Genomic DNA, 21,343 nt, shown 5'->3' with positions numbered 1-21,343 from the left:
TACTGATTGGAAGTTAAGAGAAGATTTGTTTCATACAACTTTATCATTATACATTTTGAATGATGATAAAAATTGCACTGCAGCTAAAAACAAATATTTCAACAGAGATATGTCTAAACACTAGAGCAGTAAGGGGTGGTGTGTGCCAGGTAATGAAAGGGATGGGATGCTGAAAAAAGCAAGAGGCACCAGGATTTTTTTAACTTAGCACTGAAGCTCTATAGATGGTGAGTTTATAGATTTTGTCAATAGAGTTCTATGATACTCAAAATGAACAGAAAAGACTGAACTTTAAAAATGCCTTAGCTTGGCTAACGGAGAACCTTGAACCATTTGTCTTATGTCCATACGACAGTGTGGTCAGTAGGACAGAGACAATACGCACCCCTTGGGAACAAAGAGCTACAAATGTGAAGTCTGAAACTGACAAGCTGTAACTCATGCAGCCCAAATCCTGCCCTCAGATACTCTTGGGCAGCTCTCACTGGGGCTTTAGCCGAACTGAATTTCAGTGCCTGAAAGGAATGCTTGGCCTGTTGGGAGCAACTAACTATTCTCTGCTGAAACATGGACAAGGAGTTTTAGGTAATCATAAGACACTAACACTCATGATCTGGGTAAGAATTCAATTGTTCTTGCTCTCTTGTCACCAGTCTCAGACCCAGGAAAACATATCCAGAGGTAACGAAACTAAAATTGCATCTTTCCCCTCTAATTCACATTAATTAGACATCACACATCCTGCTCTGAGCTTCACTTATTATTCCAGTCAGCGATGGGAATCTTACAAAGACAGCACTCTCACTCTGTGAGAATCTGAGCCCTCTGACCCTTGCCACCCAGGAGAAAGGGAAGTACATATGTAGGAGACCAAGGTTACAAAATGAATTATGAAGGCGAGCAGTCAATCCAAAATAATCATCACGTTCAAGACAGCTTCTATGGCTCTGTGGTCAGAAGTGGTCCAAGAAAATGCCATACATATGGGAATTCTTAAAAACAGGGGGGTGATGGTGAACTCTGCATTAAGTCAGCCCATCAGGTAACATTTATGATAATCTACCATCTCCACATTCCTGTGTAACATGTGCCCTGGGAACATACAGTAAAAGTAGAAGAGATGGTCTTGGAATTTAAATCTCAGTGAAAAACACAAATGAAATCTTAAGTATAGATTTCCATCCCTAGGTACTAGAGGAATCCTAGAACAAAGGGGCAGAGATGTGAGATTGTTAACATGGACTGGTTTGAGCAAGGTAAATTGTAATCAAGCATCTTTTAAAAAGTGGGACGTAACTCAGAGGAAAGAAAGCAAACTGGCATGTGGGGAAAATATGTGCACGGAGAAGAGATACCTCAAAGTCATAGGCAATTTAACCAGCATGTTTTCTCAAAGTGAAACTTCCACCAGTGTGTGAAAGGAAACAAAAACAGGGAGATCATTATAGTTGATTTTCAGAACATAATGGAATATTTAGGATTAAGGAAACAAGTGAAGCCCATTGTAAACATCTTAATATCAACTGAACTAGTAAAAATTAAACTTATTCATCTTCTTTCAGAATAAAACTGTAAACATACTACTTTAATATTTGGATTAACTCAATCTTTCAGGTTATTTTTGTGAGAATCTGCATAATATATCCTGTACAGATCATCTAAGTCATCATCTCCAATCTTTTTCTGTTGGCATATTTGAGCCCAAACAGAATCTTAAATCAGGATATAGTGAGAGATTCATTTAGTAGCTTGTTTAAGACACATATTCTGTATGTACTTTGTTTTTCTTGTTCTCAAATGTCTGTCCCATAATGAGTCAAATATACAAAACATCCTGAACAATTAGCTGTTGCAATAAAACTCTGTCAATAGAGATACCCAGGTGGCGGATATCTGTTTTGGTGAATTATCTGTGGACAAAGAAATTATCCACTTACTACAAACACTATTAACCCCCCCCCAACCAAAAGGATTAGATACTCACACTTAGAAGTACTTTGCATTGAGCTAGAGATTGCATTTGGCAGTGTCTCTGAATTCAAAATGGAGAAGCGTTTGACACCCTTAATGAAATTTGATGCTGTAGTTTCTGTTATTTCAACGGTGGAAAATTTGTACAGAATTTCATTTTAGGAGAAAAGGAAGAAAATAAGAAAAGTAAGGGTAGAAGAAAAGTGGGCAAAGAAAGGAAGTGTTTTAAAATCATGGGAGTTCATGAAAGGTCACCAAAACAGGGCAAATCAATCTGTTGCTATCTCAGGCAACACAAAAGCTACCATTTGTCAAAAGTTGTTATGTTGATGATAAATTCTTTCAATCAGGACTATTTAGTACATTGGTGAAGAAAAAAAAAATATTTAAGCCAAGTTATCTGAATGAAAGGATTTTTTTTCTATCAAATCCTAAGAAAAGCAGTATTTGTGTATTATTGAAGACTATATCAAGTTTGAAATTCTAGGGAAACACACAAATCTCTGGTCTTGTGGTGATTTTCTGATGAGTATTAGTAGAAAGAAAAATAAATGTGGCCTCCTGTTACTAATATATATATATATATATATATATATAAAACCTAGGGAAACTTTCTGAAATAGTTATACAAAAAGCACAATTATTATTTTTAATCCCATACTCTTTATCTAAGACTCCAATTTAAATAATTACTCCTATCTCTGAAAAACTATAGTCTTTTTTTAATTGAATGAATCATTTTTTTTAATCATGCAGGATCGAAAGCATTTTGTGAAGAAGAATCTTCACTGAATCAGATAATTTTATCAAATATCTTATATATGGTAGCCTCTCAGAAAATGTTGAAAAGAAAAAGTGATTTCATGATGATCACAAGAATTAAATTACTCTAAAATATAAATATATTTGTGTTTAACACAGCAATACTATGTGTTCAAGAAAATGTTAGTCTATATTTGAAAGTAATAATTTCAGAAACTTAAGATTTTTATAACTTATATTATTTAGGATTTTGTTCAATCATAAATTGAAACTCATATTTAAAAGCCCTGTCTTTTACAGATAGATAAGTAACTTCTATATTTTCTAGTAAAGTTTTAAAGATTAAAAACACCACCAATATTCCTAAAAAGGCATTTGTGTCTGTTTACTTGTACATAAACTATTTCACCAGAAACATCTGCCCTGAAAAAGTTTTACCAGGAATTAAAAAAAAAAATTCTGAAATAACGTTGACTCCCATAAATGCCATTTATTACCCAGAAATATTTCAGGTATTGTTTGATGAAAGTTAATTGTTCAACACTATTTAGTGCAAAGGGAATGGAAGATAAGGCATCTGATTGATGCATTAGTAGTCATTTCTACTTGCTAGAGTTGCAGGAGGCACTTTTAAAAGCCATCATTTTCTTTGCAGGGGATGTGCTCTGAACACAATGGAATAATCCCTGTTGTTCTATCTTACATTTACTTAGCAGAGCCATTATCATCCATCCCAAGCATACACCTTTTCAGAAGAGGAGATGCATAAAACAACAATGTTTTGAATAAGCAGTTTTTTGTTTTATTAAGTGTTTTCGGATTTTGCTTGGGACCTTGTCAACTTGAGCAGGTTCTTCCTCTGAGGTACACAAATGTCCCTTCTCTAATCATCACTGTGTATTGTTCATCTACAGTGATGTAGAAATCAGTGGATTCTTTATTTTCCTTTCCTAAGTAATCTTCCTTTGGGATTTGATCCTAATAATTAGTTTTGGGAAAATGAGTGAATAGAATTATAGTACTCTACTTTTTGTGATTCTGTGAAGTGAAAATATGTCGGATTTTCCATCATAAATATCTATCTTTAGAATTTTATGCAACCATTGTAAAAATAATCCCTGGTCAGGAATTTAGTATTTTTCTACATGTCTTTCCTATTTTTTTCCTTTGTAAAAAATGGAAATGTATTCTGAAGAAAAACTGGTTTTTCTATTGAAAAGAATGGCAAATGGGAAAAGACAGTATTGTTAAACTTACATCAAGGTTAATTGTATTTTTAAGTAATGTGCAAAAAGCTGCTTGCCTTGAAGGAGGGTTTTTCTGTAACAAAATAACAGATCAAAAAAATTATGTGTATAAAACCTGGCCTTTGAAAATTGCTCCCTAATGAAAGAACTCTCTCTGATGCCCCAGGTTCTAGAAAGTTCTAAGGTAAAAGCTGAGAGTAAAGTATGAAATTAGAGCTCCTTTTCCCATATCACCTACAACATACAATATTCCAATCTAAAACTTGTCTAAATTAGCACAAGGTTTCTGAAAAAGTCAATCTCAGAGGTATAGTTCAAACTCTGGTCTTGCGAGTAATTAAGGAAGGCAAATAACCCCTCTGAATCTAAGGCCCTTCTTCTAGAGAAAATGCTACCTGAAAATACTGTATATTTCTATAGAGTATATAATATACTATATTTTGTATGCTATGTCCTAGTCTCTATATTTTATATAATGTATATAGAATACTTTATATTCTGCTGTAATAATGGAGTCTTTATAATAGAAAGACTTTATACTAGAAAGACTCCACTATTGTAGTAGAAAATCTTGAAAGGTTTACCTAGTAAAAAGAAATAAAAGAATAAACTATATTTCCTACTTATATCCAAGCATACTCAATCCTAAATATTTCTACAAAATAGCAAAATACTATTGGCCAGCCACATTCAATGATTTACTCTTTGATTCATTAATGTATTCATTTACTCAAGAAATATATACTGGGTACTCAATATGGGACAGATTATAGGATATAACCCCCAAAAATAAACTAATTCCTATCCACTTAGAATATACAGCTTAATAGAGAAGCAAATGTTAAATATCACAAAGTTGGTTGAATATTAAGATCAGGGAAAAGATTTTCCTATCTTTATACAAACACAAGGGCATTGTTCTTTGACTAGTATTTTCCAGTAAAAATGAACAATACTACACTCACTTATTTTGATGAACCTTTGTGGAAAATTAGGGGAATTCTGAGAACTAATAATAGTCCAGTAGCTTCTGTTTTCTAACACCTAATATGTCTAATAATTACCATGGAAAATACTCAAACCCCAGCTGAAATCTCATTTTATTGATGTTTTAGTCACCTCCTAACTAGATTACTCAACTATAGAGGAGGGAGAGAGATTTGAAAGCATATCCTTCTAAGGAAAACAAAATGATGCTTGATAAAATTCCAGAATTCTTAACCTTAATCAGTGCTTTCTCACTTAGAGGATTAATTTTGCTTTTGTTTATTTTTTACCAATATAGTGTTGTAAATGGCCAACTACAGCATATTGAGTTGTTCAATTACATGTTTATCCAAGCTTTTTACATTTTATTCATATATAAATTTTTATGTGGGCTACACCCACCACACATGTAAGTTCCCTGGCCAGGGACAGAGTCTTGTGCCATAGCAGTAATGACTAACAGTGATCCTTAACTGCTAGGCCACCAGGGAACTCCTTATAAATTATATTTGATCCAATATAAATTTCTGCTTATGTCTCATTGATTTCTGCCCTCTATATTTTCTCTAAAAGATTTATGACCTCGAGAAATATTCAATCGATGACCCCTAGAATAAAAGTGTACAGTTAAGAACGTAGTGGTCACACTCTCAAAGGAGAAAAATTATGAAACAACCAACTAAGCTACCTTCAAAGAGATAGCTTACTTAGTATTATCCCTAAGAAAATGAGAAAGTCCAGGCATCCAAGCCCATGTGTTCCTGTTATTGCTGTCACTGTTTGCTTGTTTTCGCTTTTCTTACTCCATTATCTGTTGCATATTGTACAGCAGAGTACAGTGATATGAAACCAGTAGAAAGACTTGCTAATAGCAGAAACACTACCTGAAGCAGTCCACATATATTTGCAATTAATTTCAAAATAAGTGGTTAAGAAAGGATGAAAAAAGGTAAATGCACTAGGGTTGTGTTTTGTTTATATCTGTGACTTACTAGTTGACCCTATTTTTGTTTGTTTAAAGGCTCACCTTTAAAAGGCGACTGTAGTAATAGATATACACTTCAGCATTGTTTTTCACTCTTCCTTCATCACCCAAGCTTTCTTGTACATTAAAGTGAAGGAAAAAAAAAAAAACAAAACAGGATGCTAGGCAATTTATTATTTTTCTAAAAGCTGAAGGAGGGGGAAAAACAAACAAACAAACAAACAAACAAACAAAAAACCTTCCCAGCAAAATCTGCGAGGAAATCTAATTACTTTTTAGCCCTGTTGCATTCTTGCTTCTTGTGTGTTTTCATGTTTAGAAGTAAATGATTCCAATTTCCAGCCAGAATTTAAATTTCAAGTATTTCATTCCCTGAGAAAAGGAACATACATATAAGGCTCGGAACAATTCTGTATCCAACTTCCTCTGTGACAATATGTTCCCTTGGAAGCTGAATTAAATTATTGTTGTATTCTCAACTAGGTTTATTCACACTTTGACTGGGAAGGGCCTGATTCTCGCCAATAGAAAAAGGACCTTTGGAATTATTTTTTTCTTCTGCCTACAAAGTAGACCTAGCTTAATGTTAGTTATTGAGAACAAAACACAATCTTTTATATGCAAACTAGATTCCTCATAGGACCATGTTGATTGGTTAGTCATTTCAACTCAACCACCACATTCTATCCCCAGGGTATCCAGGAGTGACTAGGCCCTTAGACTACAAAGATAATATGGACAACCTCAAGAATTTCTCGGCATAGTCGAAGAGATAAACAGAATAACAAACTATGAAATTCATGGGAAACATCCAGGTGAGAATTTATATTTAATGATGAGCAGTTTTGAGTAAGACTTTTGGTTCATTTTTTTTCATTTGGAAAATAGGTATGTAAACCACATTGAGGGGGATAACACTGCAACGCTGACTACTCAGCATATCCTGGAGCAGTGATGCCTAGAAGGTGGCCTCCCAAAACAAAGCAGGGAAGTTGACTTTGGTGGTTAGATTAGGCTGGCTGAGGAATCTAGATAGGGAGGCAGCCCAATGCGTAGGCGAAAGGGACACCATATTAGATGTCTCGGAGAAAGGGGAGAAACATTAGGGACCACCAGAGCATTGCTAAGAAAGGCGAATAGGACTGGGAAACATTTTGTGCATATGCTACTGGCATAAGTGACAATAACACAACTTGAATGGACTTAATCAAGACATGTAATTAACTGGCTTGTGTAACTGAGAAATATAGGCAAGGCCCTGATCATGAGGTTGTCATGAATCTATTTCTCATTTTCCTCTGGGATGTACATTCCTCTGTTGGCTTTTTTTTTACAGGCGAGTTTAGGCCAGTGGCAATAATGGGCTGCTACATCTCTAAATCTATAATCTATTAGATTAACAATCCAAGCAAAAAGATATGGTACTTTCTTCCTCTAGGTGGTCTGGCAATTAAACATTGATACATCAAAGCACTGTCTGTATCATTCCCAGCTCAGAAAGAATATTTTTGCATCCATTAGAAATTTTAGGAATTATATTCAGCTGCTATAACAGCAATGATTAAAGTAAATCCAAGGTTTATTCTTCCCTTGGTTAAAAGACCAAAGACACCTATGTGATCAGTATGCCAACTCTATGTAAGATATATGGATTGGAGAGAAGGGCCCAAAAGTGTGATTATTTGTATTTGATAAAACTGTCTGAATTTTTAAAAATCCAATTTTTCTACACAGCAATTATTGTTAACAATACAGTTGTCAAGATTGCTGCATATAAAAATAATACTGCTGCATTCCTATACAGCAGCTGTAAAGAGTGATAAAATCTTTTTAAGTAAAATACAAAAACTTATTAAATAAAATATATCATTTTCTATGGCATTAGAAGTAAAAGCCTCTACTAAACATAAATTATATGAATAGTATTAATATAAAAATCATAAAATTTTACTTAAGTAAATTTAAATATTGGAAACATATACATGTTCATGGATTAAATGATTCAAGAGCATAAAGCATCAGTATGCTCCAAATTATCTTAAAATTAGATGGATTTTTTTTAAGAAACATAAAGGTATATAGTATAGCAGAGATCCAGAGATATTTTCAAGAAATACGTCAAAAAATTTATATGAAGAAGCCAACAACCAAGAACAAGCAAGACACAAACTATTTGTGCTACAGACATTAGGCTATTATGAAATCGTAGTAATTAAGAAACTTGGTATTGGCACATATACAGGGAAACTGACCAATGGAACAGAAAATTTGTATAGGTAAGTACATTATATAAATAAACACTGACAATTATGGGCAGAAGAGACTATTTAATAAATGTTACTAGGAAAATTATTTATTCATATAGAAAAATTAAACAACTATCATTAGCTCATACAATAGAAAACAAAAACTGGAGTTCCCGTCGTGGCGCAGTGGTTAACGAATCCGACTAGGAACCATGAGGTTGCAGGTTCGGTCCCTGCCCTTGCTCAGTGGGTTAACAATCTGGCGTTGCCGTGAGCTGTGGTGTAGGTTGCAGACGCGGCTCGGATCACGCATTGCTGTGGCTCTGGCGTAGGCTGGTGACTCCAGCTCCGATTCAACCCCTAGCCTGGGAACCTCCATATGCCGCAGGAGCGGCCCAAGAAATAACAACAACAAAAAAAAAGACAAAAAAAAAAAAAAAAAAAAAAAAAGCAAAAACTGATTCTGAATAAATAATTCTGAGTGTACAGGTTAAAAAACCTTCAGAACTTTTAAAAGGAGTATCTTTATGAATTGATATTGCAATGATTTTTTTTAAAAAAGACTTAAATATCATAGGCACAGAGAAAAATAATATTAAATTAGATAATATATTACATTTTTAATCCTTCTGTGTATCAAAAGGCATTAAAAAATGTTAAACATTAGTCACTGGAAGATTATTTTCAAACTGAGTAAGTGACAAGGGATTATGATATACAGTATAGAAACTTTTTAAAATCTATATGAAAAAGAAAAGTAATTTGACAGAAAAACTGTCAGCAGTTATATATGATCACTCCCCAGAATCAGAATCTAACCCAAATGAGAATTAATAGCTATATGAAAAAATGAGCACCAGTAATCAAAGAAACACGTATTCAAACCACAATAAAATACCATTTGGTGCCCAGTAGATAGTAACAACCTAACAGTAAAAAATGCATGTATGTGAGTTGAAATTGTAATATATTCTGGTAGAGTGCAAACTGTTACAGTCAATTTGAAGGGCTATTTAGCAAAATAATGAAAAGATGATTCAGTAACTTAATCCTACGTACATATTCTAGATAAATCCTCACACATACAAAAGGTGTGCATAAGACTGTGCATAGCACATGTATTTGCTATAGAAAAAGTAAGCAGAAACAGTACAAATCTTTGTGGACTAAAATATATATACATATTGGTATATTCATATACTGGAATATTATATGGCAGCCTAAATTAAAATTAATCTACATATATCCACAAAGATAGATCTTAAATTCTCAATATTTAGTGCAAAAATAAAGACAGGAGACATGTAGTATGTATGATATTACACACACATGCACAATTTTATAAGAGTGAAAGAGAACTCGTATTTATTAAGAATATAAACAAAAAAATGGCAAAAGCATAATGTTACCTAAGGGATTGTCAAATAATGTATGAGGACAGTGTTTATCTCTAGGTGTAGGGAGTGGAATGTAATTAGGAAAGGACACTTAGTGCCATATTTGTAGTGTTTGTTATTATTCTATCTGGATGGATGTTAATAGGTATTTGATTCATTATTATGAATACATTTTAATATCTGATACATTTTAATACATTTAAAAGATATGATAGGAGATCAAGATGGTGGAGTAGGAGGATGCAGAGCCCACACTCCCCCACAAACACATAAAAAGGCACATGAAGCAACACCGAGTAGTTATGCTGCAAGCCACATGGGAAGTATAAATAAATGATAAAAAAAAGGCACATGAAAAGATGCTCAGCATCGCTAATCATCAGAGAGATACAAATCAAAACCACAATGAGATATCTGTCAGAATGGCTATCCTCTAAAAGATCAGAAATAGCAAATGTTAATGAGGATATGGAAAAAAGTACCCCATTGGTGGGAATGTAAACTGGTGCAGCTATTGTGAAAAACACTATGGAGATTCATCAAAAAAAAATTTAATAGAACTACTCTATGATCCAGCTGTTCCACTTCTGGGTATACTCCCAAAGACAATGAAAATACTCATTTAAAAAGATACACATAGCCAGTGTCTATACCAGCACTACTTATAATTGTTAAGGTATAGAAGCAACCTAAATCCATCAATAGAGGAATGGATAAAGAAGATGTGATATTGATACATCACATGCACAGCCACACACATATACACAATGGAATTCTACCTGACCATAAAAGAGAATGAAACTTTGCCATTTGTAACAACAAGAATTAATATGGAGGGCATTATACTTAATTAAATAAGTCAGACAGAGAAAGACAAATAGTCTATGTTATCACTTACATACAGAATCTAAAAACATGAAGAAACATAACAAAAGAGAAATAGACACACAGATACAGAGAATGAATGAGTGGTTTCAAGTGGGGAGAGGGAAACCAGGAAGGTGAGAAAGGGGTAAGGAATTAAAAGGTATAAACTAGTATTTATAAAATAAATAAACTGCAAGGATATTCTGTACACATAAAGAATGTAGCCAAAATATTATAATAACTTTAAATGAGGTACAATCTATAAAAATATTGAATCTCTATGTTGTTTACCTGAAGCTAATGTTGTAAATTAACTATATTTTATTTCAAATGAATATATGCAAATATATATGTATATAAGAAAAAATAGAATCTTTATGAACCAGCTACCGAATTTACTTAGGAAGAGAAAGTAGAAATAGTACATTAGGAGACAATAGAAAATCTATATGCAATAATCTAACTCAGAGGTCTTTAAACTGCATGCAGACCGTAGCCCAAACCCACACAACTGGTGCTTTTTTTAAATAAAGTCTTATTAGAACATAGTCATACTCACTTGTTTATATATTGCATATGGCTACTTTTATGCTTAAACTGCAGAGTTGAACAGCTGTAACAGAGATTATATGGCTACCAAAGATGAAAATATTTACTATCTCTTCCATTACAGAAAAAGTTCATCATTGCTCTAAATGGTTAAAGACTTTGCTTATTGCAATAACAATAAAATTTAGCTTATTGTCTACATGCTAAAAATAGAATTTTAAATGTATCATTTATCATCTCACTTCATTTTCAATATGTGAGCGAATGCTATTACCCCATATCATAAATAAAGAAGCTTAGATTTAAAGAATTTAAGTAAATTTGTCAATATCTTTCTGACTAGTGACAGACAAAAATATGTTTCTCTGACTCAAAGTCATATACTGATTTAAACTCCAGCGAGAAAAGATAGAGATTGACTCCAGAGCTATTTATTTTGAGACTACACTGTTTTACTGTCACAACAGACTGTTGGAATCCAAGATTGGAAGAGGACAAGAACTAAGAAGTAATGTACATAAAAATTGAAATTATAAAGAAATTTAAATTTTGTCCCAAATAATCAGTGTTTAAAAAAAATTCCCACTGAAAAGAAATGACACAAACATATCCACACAGCATTTTTTTTTTTTTCTGGTCACTCCTTACTAGATACTGAAACTCTGTGTTAACATAAAGAGCAAATTATATGACACTATAGAACTCAACTCAAAAATTCTTTTGAGTATCTGTTTCACACAATCACTGACAACAGGTATAAAAATCACTGACACAAATTGAGCTTTTCATAATGAGGTAAAAAGAGACTAAAAAATATTTCTCCATGGTAGACTGTAAACGGCTTGAGGATTGCCTTTGTGAGTGTACTTAATACAAACATCAGGGACTAAATCCTAACTTAATCAAATCTGTTCACACAGTATTTTGAAAGTGCTGTGCCTGATACAGACTCTTACCCTAGTTCAGGGAAAAGAGAGGGTACGATTTAACAAAATCAAGGGGACCTTAAGAAAATATACCACCCACTCAGACTATCCAAAGAGTCACCAAAGAAGAGATTTTAGAAGAAAACAGGAGAATGTTGCAGTCTGGAGGTGAGCTTAATGTACTTTTGAGCCTTGAAACCTAAAAGAGTTCAAGGAGTAGATGTAAAAAGGAAGGCCATCAATGTAAAAGGGAAAAAAAAATACATGAAATCTTGAAAATAGAAGAAATCAAAGAAATAATACCAATCAGGTTAAAGCATGTTGTTTTATCCGTTCATATTTTTATTATATTTTAATCTGTTATGGCTATTTCCAAACAGAGATCAATCCTCACTACATCATAGAGGATGGAAGACAAATAATGGAAGTCTTGAAGTTAGGCTTTTAAGGCCACCCAATTTCTTGACACTGTATCCTAAGAGGGATGGGATTTGGGAGAAGCTAAGACTGCTTCACAGGAGAAGATTCCTGAGGGTCTTTGCATGTGTCCTGCAATGAGGACCTTCCACATACAAATGCCTTTACTACTACTGATGAAGAACATGGAAGCAAGGTCAATCACCCTTGGCATTGCTGCCTTTGATACATGGATTCAGAAGAAACTTCAAATTACCAGGCAATAAATTGTTGCTATATCATTAGTAATATATTCTTGACTGCACAAGAGAGATACACTTCAACTCAGTCTCTGAAACAATTCCTTTAGAGGGGTCTTTGGAGAAGAATGCATAGGAGACAACATCTAGTTCAAACATAGTGATTCCAGAAGACGGTGGCTTTAGAAACTCAAGGGAGTTCTGCAGTGACAACTTGACCTTAGTCATTCATACGCCATGACTTATGTTCCTGAGATATTAGGGTGCTGTTCTATTGCAATTTATTGCACACTTTCTTTGATTTTCAAAAATTTTAAAGAAGAGGTCTCACAATAATCATGTAGCTATGTGACCTTTAACCTGTCACCTTACTTGACTGGGTTCTAGTTTCTGAAACTGGAAAGTGAAGGGATTAGAGATGATCTACATTTGAAACCTTTGGTTTCTTTGAATTAAAATAACTTGTTGATAAGGCAATTATAGCTCAGCATAATTACAGAAAAGGATAAAATCTCTATAATGTAAAATTACCTCAGACCAGTCCCTTGGGGGGACATGGGTTTGTCACTTAATTGAAATGGCACACACAGTACAAATATTTCAAAGCTGGATTCTGAAGGGCTAGGGGGCAATGTTGTGCTAATGTGTGCACCAAAACCCTTTCAGCTTTTAGCGAAATGGGAGATTTAACTAAAATGTAGAAATATGATTGCTTGGAGTGGAAGAAGACTGAAGATGTGGGAAAAAATATCTTAAGTGGAATTAATTTAACTGTGGGCAAAATCTGTGTGAAGGGATAAGGAGGATGGTGTGAACAGTATGGCCCATGGGAAAGAATTAATTCTCTTGAGAGGGAAAGAGTAGGCCAAGTGCATTTTTATGTATTCTTTCCAAGAGGAAAGGGGTGACATCAATTCCCAGGAAGCCTATGTATTAAAAACATATTATGTAAAACTACATTTAGGCACAAAACCATTATTTTTTATATATTAATATTGAAGTACACTTTATCTGAATAATAATTACCAATTTCATAGTTACATTTACTTTTAAATGTTTTCATTTTATTCTAATAATATCTAATAGTTGCTGAATTGAAGTTTTGGAAGGTGAAACACAATTTTGTGAGTGGAGTAATACTGCAATCATTAGGAAATTCCATCCCTGTGACCCAAGAGCATAATGGTAATGAGGCTTCACTGGAAGGTGTGTAGAAACTCACTTCAAGATTCATTAAACTAACCAGAGAACTCGCTGAAAACGTGCATCATTCTCTATTGAAAGAGCATGTCAGGCCATAACAACATAGACCATTTCCCAGATGTCAGTTAGACCCTTTCCAGCCAGACTTGCACAAAGCAGTACTTCAAACCAAAACACAACCTTTCTATTATTTCTATGACCTAAGGCAAATTCTACATTCCATCAGAAATCCCACTACTTCATTCTCTCAGAAAAATGCTATTTTTAGATCCTGCCTTTGCTTTTCGGCCCTGTACCAGGATGCTGATGCCTGTGGGTTATATCCACAGGAGCCACTGCCTTCAGACTCTGGTTGTGAGTAGAGAAAGGGAGGCTGGGGTAGCAGAGCAGAGGGCAGGAGGAGAATGATGTCAGGATCCTGATATGGCTGTCTGTGTCCACTCTTCACAAATGGCTGCCCTGCCCAACACGCCTTTCTTGACACAGAGAGCTTCTCTTTCCAAGTTCTAATAACCGCTTACTCCCCTCATACCTTCAGGCCTCAGGGTTAAGAATCAACTGCAATGGCTCCCTGCAGAGGCACAAGTTTGATGTGCTGCGACCTGGCACAGTGTATTAAGGACCTGATGTTGCTGCAGCTGGGGCATAGGTCACAACTGCAAATTGGATTCAATTCCCTGGCCCAGGAACTTCTATATGCTGGGGGTGCAGCCATTAAAAAAAAATTCTCTCCCAATTCCTGCACCAAATGTGGTTTTCTTACCCCATCCCCACAATTAGAAGGAGTTCCTTTATAAATAAATCCTATGATCCTCTCAATTATCCCACTTTCTCTCCCAATTCCTGCACCAAATGTGGTTTTCTTACCCCATCCCCACAATTAGAAGGAGTTCCTTTATAAATAAATCCTCTGCTCTTCTCAATTATCCCACTTTCTCTCCCAATTCCTGCACCAAATGTGGATTTCTTACCCCATCCACACAATTAGAAAGAGTTCCTTTATAAATAAATCCTCTGATCCTCTCAGTTATCCTAGGGGGAGAGTGCCACTGTTTCCTCCTGAAACCTTGACTGTTTCATCTCATTTGAAATGTGAATAATATCAATAACCATCTCATAAAGTTGTTAGGAGGATTAGATAGTCAAGTCCTGGTGGTACAAACTCATCAATTCATGTTCTGTGTACTCTAGAGAACAAAGCATGAGTTAAGACTAAATGCTTTATTGAAGGGGGAGCAATCTTAATCAGCACAAGTAAGGGAAGGAAACTGGGTCCAGAAAGGATAGGAAGTGACTGCCAGGTGGTACATTACTTCACTGGCTGCTTCTTCATAATGAGCTGCAAAGAAACATAGCCAATTTTCTGCAGGTGACCCCAGGCACAGAAATCTCCTGATAGGATGTATGGAAAAGTTACACCTTGAATATCTTGAACTCTCCTACAGAGAGAAGATGGAAGGATGCCTTTTCTAGATGCTCCTCTCTTACCTTCCATTGCTCAAATTTGGACCCCACAAGCATCAACTCCCCAGGCTTTAACTTCATATCATCAGTCAAATCAATAGCTGCTTGGGAGTAGAGATTTCAGACTCTGCCACGTATATTTCATCTGCATTTGGAAAGAGCAAATAAGGAGTTACTAGGTGTTTTGAGGCAACAGTTGAGGCAGAAAAAATGTTTATAGGAGTGGAAAAAAGATGAGCATTGAAAATCTGAGATAGTGCATAAGATTCATCTGGTTCTTAGATAAGACTATTATAATCATCACTATCATATGATCCATACCTTAATGCTGATCATTGCTTTCCTATAATGCTATGTTCTTCAGGTATCACAGTCTTCTCTCTAGGAGTGAACCCAGAAAAGAAAGAATACCATATGATCTCACACAAGTAACAGGTAGATGAGAGCATGATCTTGGGGATCCAACCATATTCTCTTTTCCGGGAATTTCAAACTAAAGGAATGATTTTAAAAGATGATAATGGATATCAGGAAAATTTCAGGAGAAAATAAGAGTGGCTCCCCGAACTGGAAGTCAGGTGGAAATTTAAGACAACAAGTGATGTAGCACTTTGAAGAATAGTGGTAATTCTGGTTCTTACTCTAGGTTACATGCCAGGTAGAAGCCACTGTTATGCCAAACCAGAGAAGTCATATGCATACCTACAGAGCAGGTTTACAGAGAAGAAAACTGAAGGGAATCAAGAAGATAGACTTAGCATCAGTTATTTTGTATCCCGATTGTATCTTGTTTCCTATGCTTTGATTTTTGGAAAACTACATGGTGTCTCATGTACTCAAGATTTTTAAGGTTATAAGTGACACACTCTACTGAAATGAAACAAAAATAGCATATTGATACATAAGCCTAGAATAGCTATGAATATTTATCTTTAGGTATGTTTTGGTCTAGAAATTTAATGATGTCCTTAGGAAATCTAATTTCCTCTCTTAGTTTGGCCCTCCTTTCCCCTCATAGACCTCTTTCCAGGGTGTTTTCTGCAAAGTGGTAGCAATAATAATCCTTAAGAACATTCAACAGTCTTGATCTCTAAAGAAAGAACTTTAAATGCCATGTCCATGTCACCCCGTCAGGAAGGATTATTACTGGTTGTCTTGAATCAATCAATGATTCTACAAGGATAGGATACTCTGGACAAACTAGCATAATTGCCAAGCACCTTATTACTTACAGAGAAGCTATGTGATTGTTAGCTTCATTAGGTAGGAGAAGGAGAATCTCTAAATGGCAAAGGTGCTGAACAGACTAAGTTTAAAGATATCTACTACATTCCTCAATGGGGGGTACTAATCAATCCCTGACTGAGAGATCTACCCTTTTTGTAGCTCTGACATACTTATCCTTAAAAACAAACGATCAAAAAAAGTAAAAAAGCAAAAACACTTCTGAGCACCACGTAACTTCTAACTCCAAGTCCACTAATGGATTAATCACAGGTACAAAATTAAAAAAAACATGTGATAAGAATGACAGCAATGTATGTCAAAGCAATAGAAAGTTTAGCCAGGACATGTAGGTGTTCTTGAATTTCTTTAGTTGAGCTTGCCTTCAGATACATGGCATGAATGCCAACTTGAACTACAAGGTTTTTGGATTAATTACATCTTGAGAAAAATCAAGTCTAAAATGGATGAGCTTGTCATCAGATACATGATGGACATTAACTACCCTGAAAGACTGTGAATGTTGACAAGAAAGGATTATTTGGACAAATAGAAAGGAAAGGCAAAGGGACTATTATCGGGGTCCTCAGGTTCTTGTTAGCAGGCCATCTGCTCCTAGGATCAGTCCTGATTTCTATTGCTAGGATTCTCTCAACTATCCAAAACAGGGATTGAGTCAATGTGAGGGTTCAGGGCATAAAGTTTCCATTAATTTGACTGCAGTCTCTCATGGCAGTAGGTGTTTTCATTGGCTGTGCTCTCCCCAGCCCTCTGGATGTTTCCGGAAAAGAGTCAGAGGTACAGGCTTCCTTCTCTGTCATCTCAGAGCCTCTTACTTCTCTGCTGTGTTTGGCTCTGGATCTTCAGCTGCCAAATTCAACTTTTCCAATTGATATTTAAGGTCTTTTAAAAATTCTGTGACACATTTCAGGATTTCAACTATCGTATATATTGTAAATGTATACTGAAATTGCTTAATAAGCCTAATGTTGGGAGGCAATAACACATCTTGTTAAATATAAGCTAAACATGCTATGTCTAATTTTATAATATATGCTTTTATTGGCATTTACCAGGCACATAGTAGACGTCAATAAAAGATAGTTACCTCCTGTTCTTGATTTTAAATTGGAGTGCGTGTGTGTGTGTGAATGTGTTTGAACATGCCTATATTATGCAAGTTTTATTCTTCTAAAATAGCAAATTTTTTTGGAAAACAAAGTATTTCTGATGTGTTTATTTAAATATTTTTTTATTTTGAGGGGGAAAAAGTCACAGAGAAGAAAGCAACCCCATCACTTGCAAATATTTTAAAGAATATAACACACACATCTCTTCATGCATACATACTATATCACAATTAATTTAATAATGATTCCTTTTATAATAGGATTGTTTTATATCTTAGCAGACAAGGGTAAACTTCTATACTAGGATTTAATTAAAGCTAGTGTTTACATTTCATATCCAAATAACCCTTGAGAGAACCACTAACTATACATCTCATTTCATCCTTATCATCATCTGAAAAATGATGTTTAATTTCTCCTTAGAATCACCAATGCTATATTGAAATACCTAGGCATAATAAAGGAAGCCATTTGATAGGAATACAAAACTTGTCAGATAAATGTCAATTTATGACTCTATAAACATTCGATCTGTCCAGAAAGTGTGTACTGATTGAGTCAGTTTTGACAGATAAAGAGGACTCACTGAATATCCTTTCCTGAGAAATATTCTTCATTAATATTTACCTTTCTCTTGACAGCACAGTTGCTGCAAGCACAGGTTGGATAAATATAGCCTGCATTTGACAAACATACATAGTCATAGGCCTGCATTTGTCTAAGAATTCAAAAACTTTAGGTAAGAATATGGGCCCAACAGTTTTTGTGGAGTTCCTGCACAAAGAATCTTAGGGGTCCACTAAGGCAAGAGAAAAAAAATTCCATGACACTTATTTTGAGGCACTGGGGGGCACTTATAGCCAGTTAACTTGTGATAGAAAAAGAACAAAAGGTGGCTTTAATTCTCATATCCTTTCCCATTTTTTTTCTCTTATTCATTTTTGATTCCTCTGTAAGCAGTCACTAAAAATATATCTGGTCAATAGGGGCAGGTAAAATTGGAAGGGTTGCTATAGGAACACACAACGTGTGCAGAGAAATAACCACTCTCATTTACACTGTGTTTTCATGTAGTGTTTTCATTGTAGTTAAACTCAACTTCAAAAGACATTTCTTAACAAAGATGCTACTTGAAATTCAGAGGACTGTTTCTAGAAGAATTTTATATACTCACTTTAAAAATATTAAATTCTCCATCCAAGTAGAGCTACAAGAATAAAACGTATTTATTCTATTATATTTTCAATGCATTTTGACTGAAATCCCATTTGCATGGTGAAAGGCCTGGGAACTCATCTCAATAGTGAGGAAAGCCTGAGTATGTAGGAGGGGCTGCAGCCTGCCCTCCCTTCTCCCCAGCTGCTCTCTCCCATTTTGATAGGCAGCATCTATATTCCAACCCTGAGACCTTCCTCATTCCCAATTCTGTTGAATTATCCCACTCAGAAACTATGCTCTCCTCAAATCTTGTTTCTCCCAAGGTGATAGACATGATTTGCCTTGCTTCTGACCTCCATTTGATAACTTCACTGTAATCATTGGAGGCATTTCAGATTGACATACAAAATCATTTCACATTCACCAGGCCCATGACTGAAAGACCAGGGTCACGGCCAGCACAACCACATGAAAATCTTCTAGAGGGAAGGGGGCCTTTCTCTGTGATCCCAAACCTTCTATTTGAGAGAGTAATTAGTTCAACAAAAGCTTACTCATATCTGTTCATTTTCATGTGTCCCAACCCTAAGCTCAGCCAATTTCCTTTTTTTCCCCACTTGAAATTCAAGGGTGTAGCCCATGAAAAATACATTCTCAAAATCAGAGTGCAGGAGCAGTTTTTAACCTAGTGATGCTAAAGTCCGTTTAAGAGAACTCAGGAAACGAGATCTTTTACAAAATCATATAAATGACATGGCTTGACGCTAGAACATTTTCCTTCCCTCTCTGGTAAGTCTGAGACAAAGGTCAAATGTTCATTCTTTCTGTCTTGTTGTTGTTTTTTGAAAGGGAATGTTTTATGGTAGACAGGGGAGGAACGGTGGTTAATCTCACCGCTCCATTTGAGTTAGTTCAGGAAAGCGGTTTTCACCTGGAGAATGTAGGTGAAGCTTGTAGTTTGAGGAGGGATGGAGCAAGAAGGAAAACAAAGTCCCCAAAGATCCAAGTCACAGCAAGTTTTTTTTTTTTTTAATATAAAATGACTTATGTGAGAGAGGTCAGTACTAATATTTGCATATTACACTTTTTGTTAAAGAACAACCAGACACAAATGATTCACTTGGGGTAAAAGATGGACAAGTTCAGCACTAGTTCACCCTGCCTATTTAATGGCCATTTAAATGATGCTTTTACAAGAGCTTTTTATCATATATGTATGAGCATGTTTTGGAGAGATGGTGAAAAAGGAATATAAAAGCAATTTCTGTGTTGCATGTTCTTAACTGAATAGCAAAGCACTGAGAGTCAAAGCTGGGTTTGTCAAATATCCAGTACTTGCTTTACTGAAGCACCGAGTATATATTTTACATTGCCTATTGTGGGTAAAATTGTACATATATTTTTGGAATATGTTTTAAAGACTTTTTGAAGAACTCAAGCAAAATGTTCAAGAACCTTAGACCCATAAATAATACTTTCCCAAAATATAAACATCTAAAGTAGAAACACTTCCTAAAACCCCACCAAAAAAACTCAGTATCATAAAAAGCAAAATGTATCCTCCCAGAAAATATTTATAATATTTAGAATATCCTGTTTTAACCTGAATAATCATTTTGTTTCAAATCAATGACAAGGAGAGTTGGGGGAAGGCCAGGATGAGGGAATTGGAGCCTTCAAAGGCAAGAGGGGCCAGTTTATAAATAATTACCTTTCATCTCCAGAGCTGTTAGCTGGAGGGCAATGCCAAATGTTTAGTTTGAAAAATGAATTGAAATCACTCTGCAGAATAAAGTTGCACAATTAACTAAGAGCATTAGATGCCATACTTTCCAATACAACCCATCTTGTCTTTTTAACTGTGTTCAATCTATGTAATCACAAAGGTACACATTTTTGTTTTCCTTGAGAGGAGTATTCACATTTTTAATATCCATCACTGCTGGCCACACAGACAAAGAACTAACTTTAGAATTCATGAACTAGCTTATGCAAATGTAAATTATTTATGGTTTTTCAATTCCTTATTGAGAGCACACCATTCCTTCATCATCTGTAGGATGCTGCAGTCAGTGGAGTTCCCCTTTACCCAGTGATTATTTCTAGTTTCTTGGGCATTGATGCACCTTTACTGCCACCATAGAGAAAGTAAAGACTGTTCTGCCACAGGTTGATACAGTCTAAATAACGATTCGTTTACCTGCCTAGATTCAGAACCAATATTAAGAGTCATGACAGTAAGAGATGTAAGGTTTCAAGTCACCTTTATTCTTAATTAAATTGATACTGGTTTGTATTCTTTAGGTTTATAAATCAGGTAGGATTGACCTTTGAATGACAGAGGCTCCCCCATCTCAGGCCCTGGCTGTCTGGCCCTGACTGACAGGTCCAGCTGGAGGAGGAGGGTCTTCACATTTAGAACCCAACACCTAGAGGCTCAGAGAAGAATGTATGCACCATGATGCCAGTGGACTCCCAAATAAAGAGGAGAAAGAGAGGCTACACAGAGTGGGCTCAACGTGTCCCCTAAGTCTCTAGTCAGATAATTCATTTCTTCTGAGAGTTATGATG

At 35.3% G+C, this 21,343-nt stretch overlaps 1 long non-coding RNA gene across 3 annotated transcripts in view; it reads right to left on the bottom strand.

Moving 5' to 3' along the window:
• The window catches only part of LOC110259775 (uncharacterized), a 1,242,567-nt gene that overhangs the window by 701,896 nt on the left and 519,328 nt on the right, over window positions 1-21,343 (bottom strand). The window contains exons 3-5 of one of the 3 annotated variants that reach the window (XR_002341858.2): window positions 15,582-15,641; window positions 14,729-15,405; window positions 12,622-14,623 (exon numbers count right to left, since the gene is read on the bottom strand). The exons of the other annotated variants lie outside the window; for them this stretch is intronic. This is a non-coding gene — a long non-coding RNA (uncharacterized LOC110259775). Of the gene's footprint in view, window positions 1-12,621; window positions 14,624-14,728; window positions 15,406-15,581; window positions 15,642-21,343 lie in introns of those variants that run through there. 3 annotated transcript variants of the gene reach the window in all.

Source organism: Sus scrofa, chromosome 2 (genome assembly GCF_054392235.1).
Source record: "Sus scrofa isolate SSC_HxYL_T2T_F1_AM1 chromosome 2, Sscrofa_HxYL_maternal_Yorkshire_Landrace_v2.0, whole genome shotgun sequence".
NCBI lineage: Eukaryota > Metazoa > Chordata > Mammalia > Artiodactyla > Suidae > Sus > Sus scrofa.
This window is presented reverse-complemented; position numbering and strand designations above follow the sequence as displayed.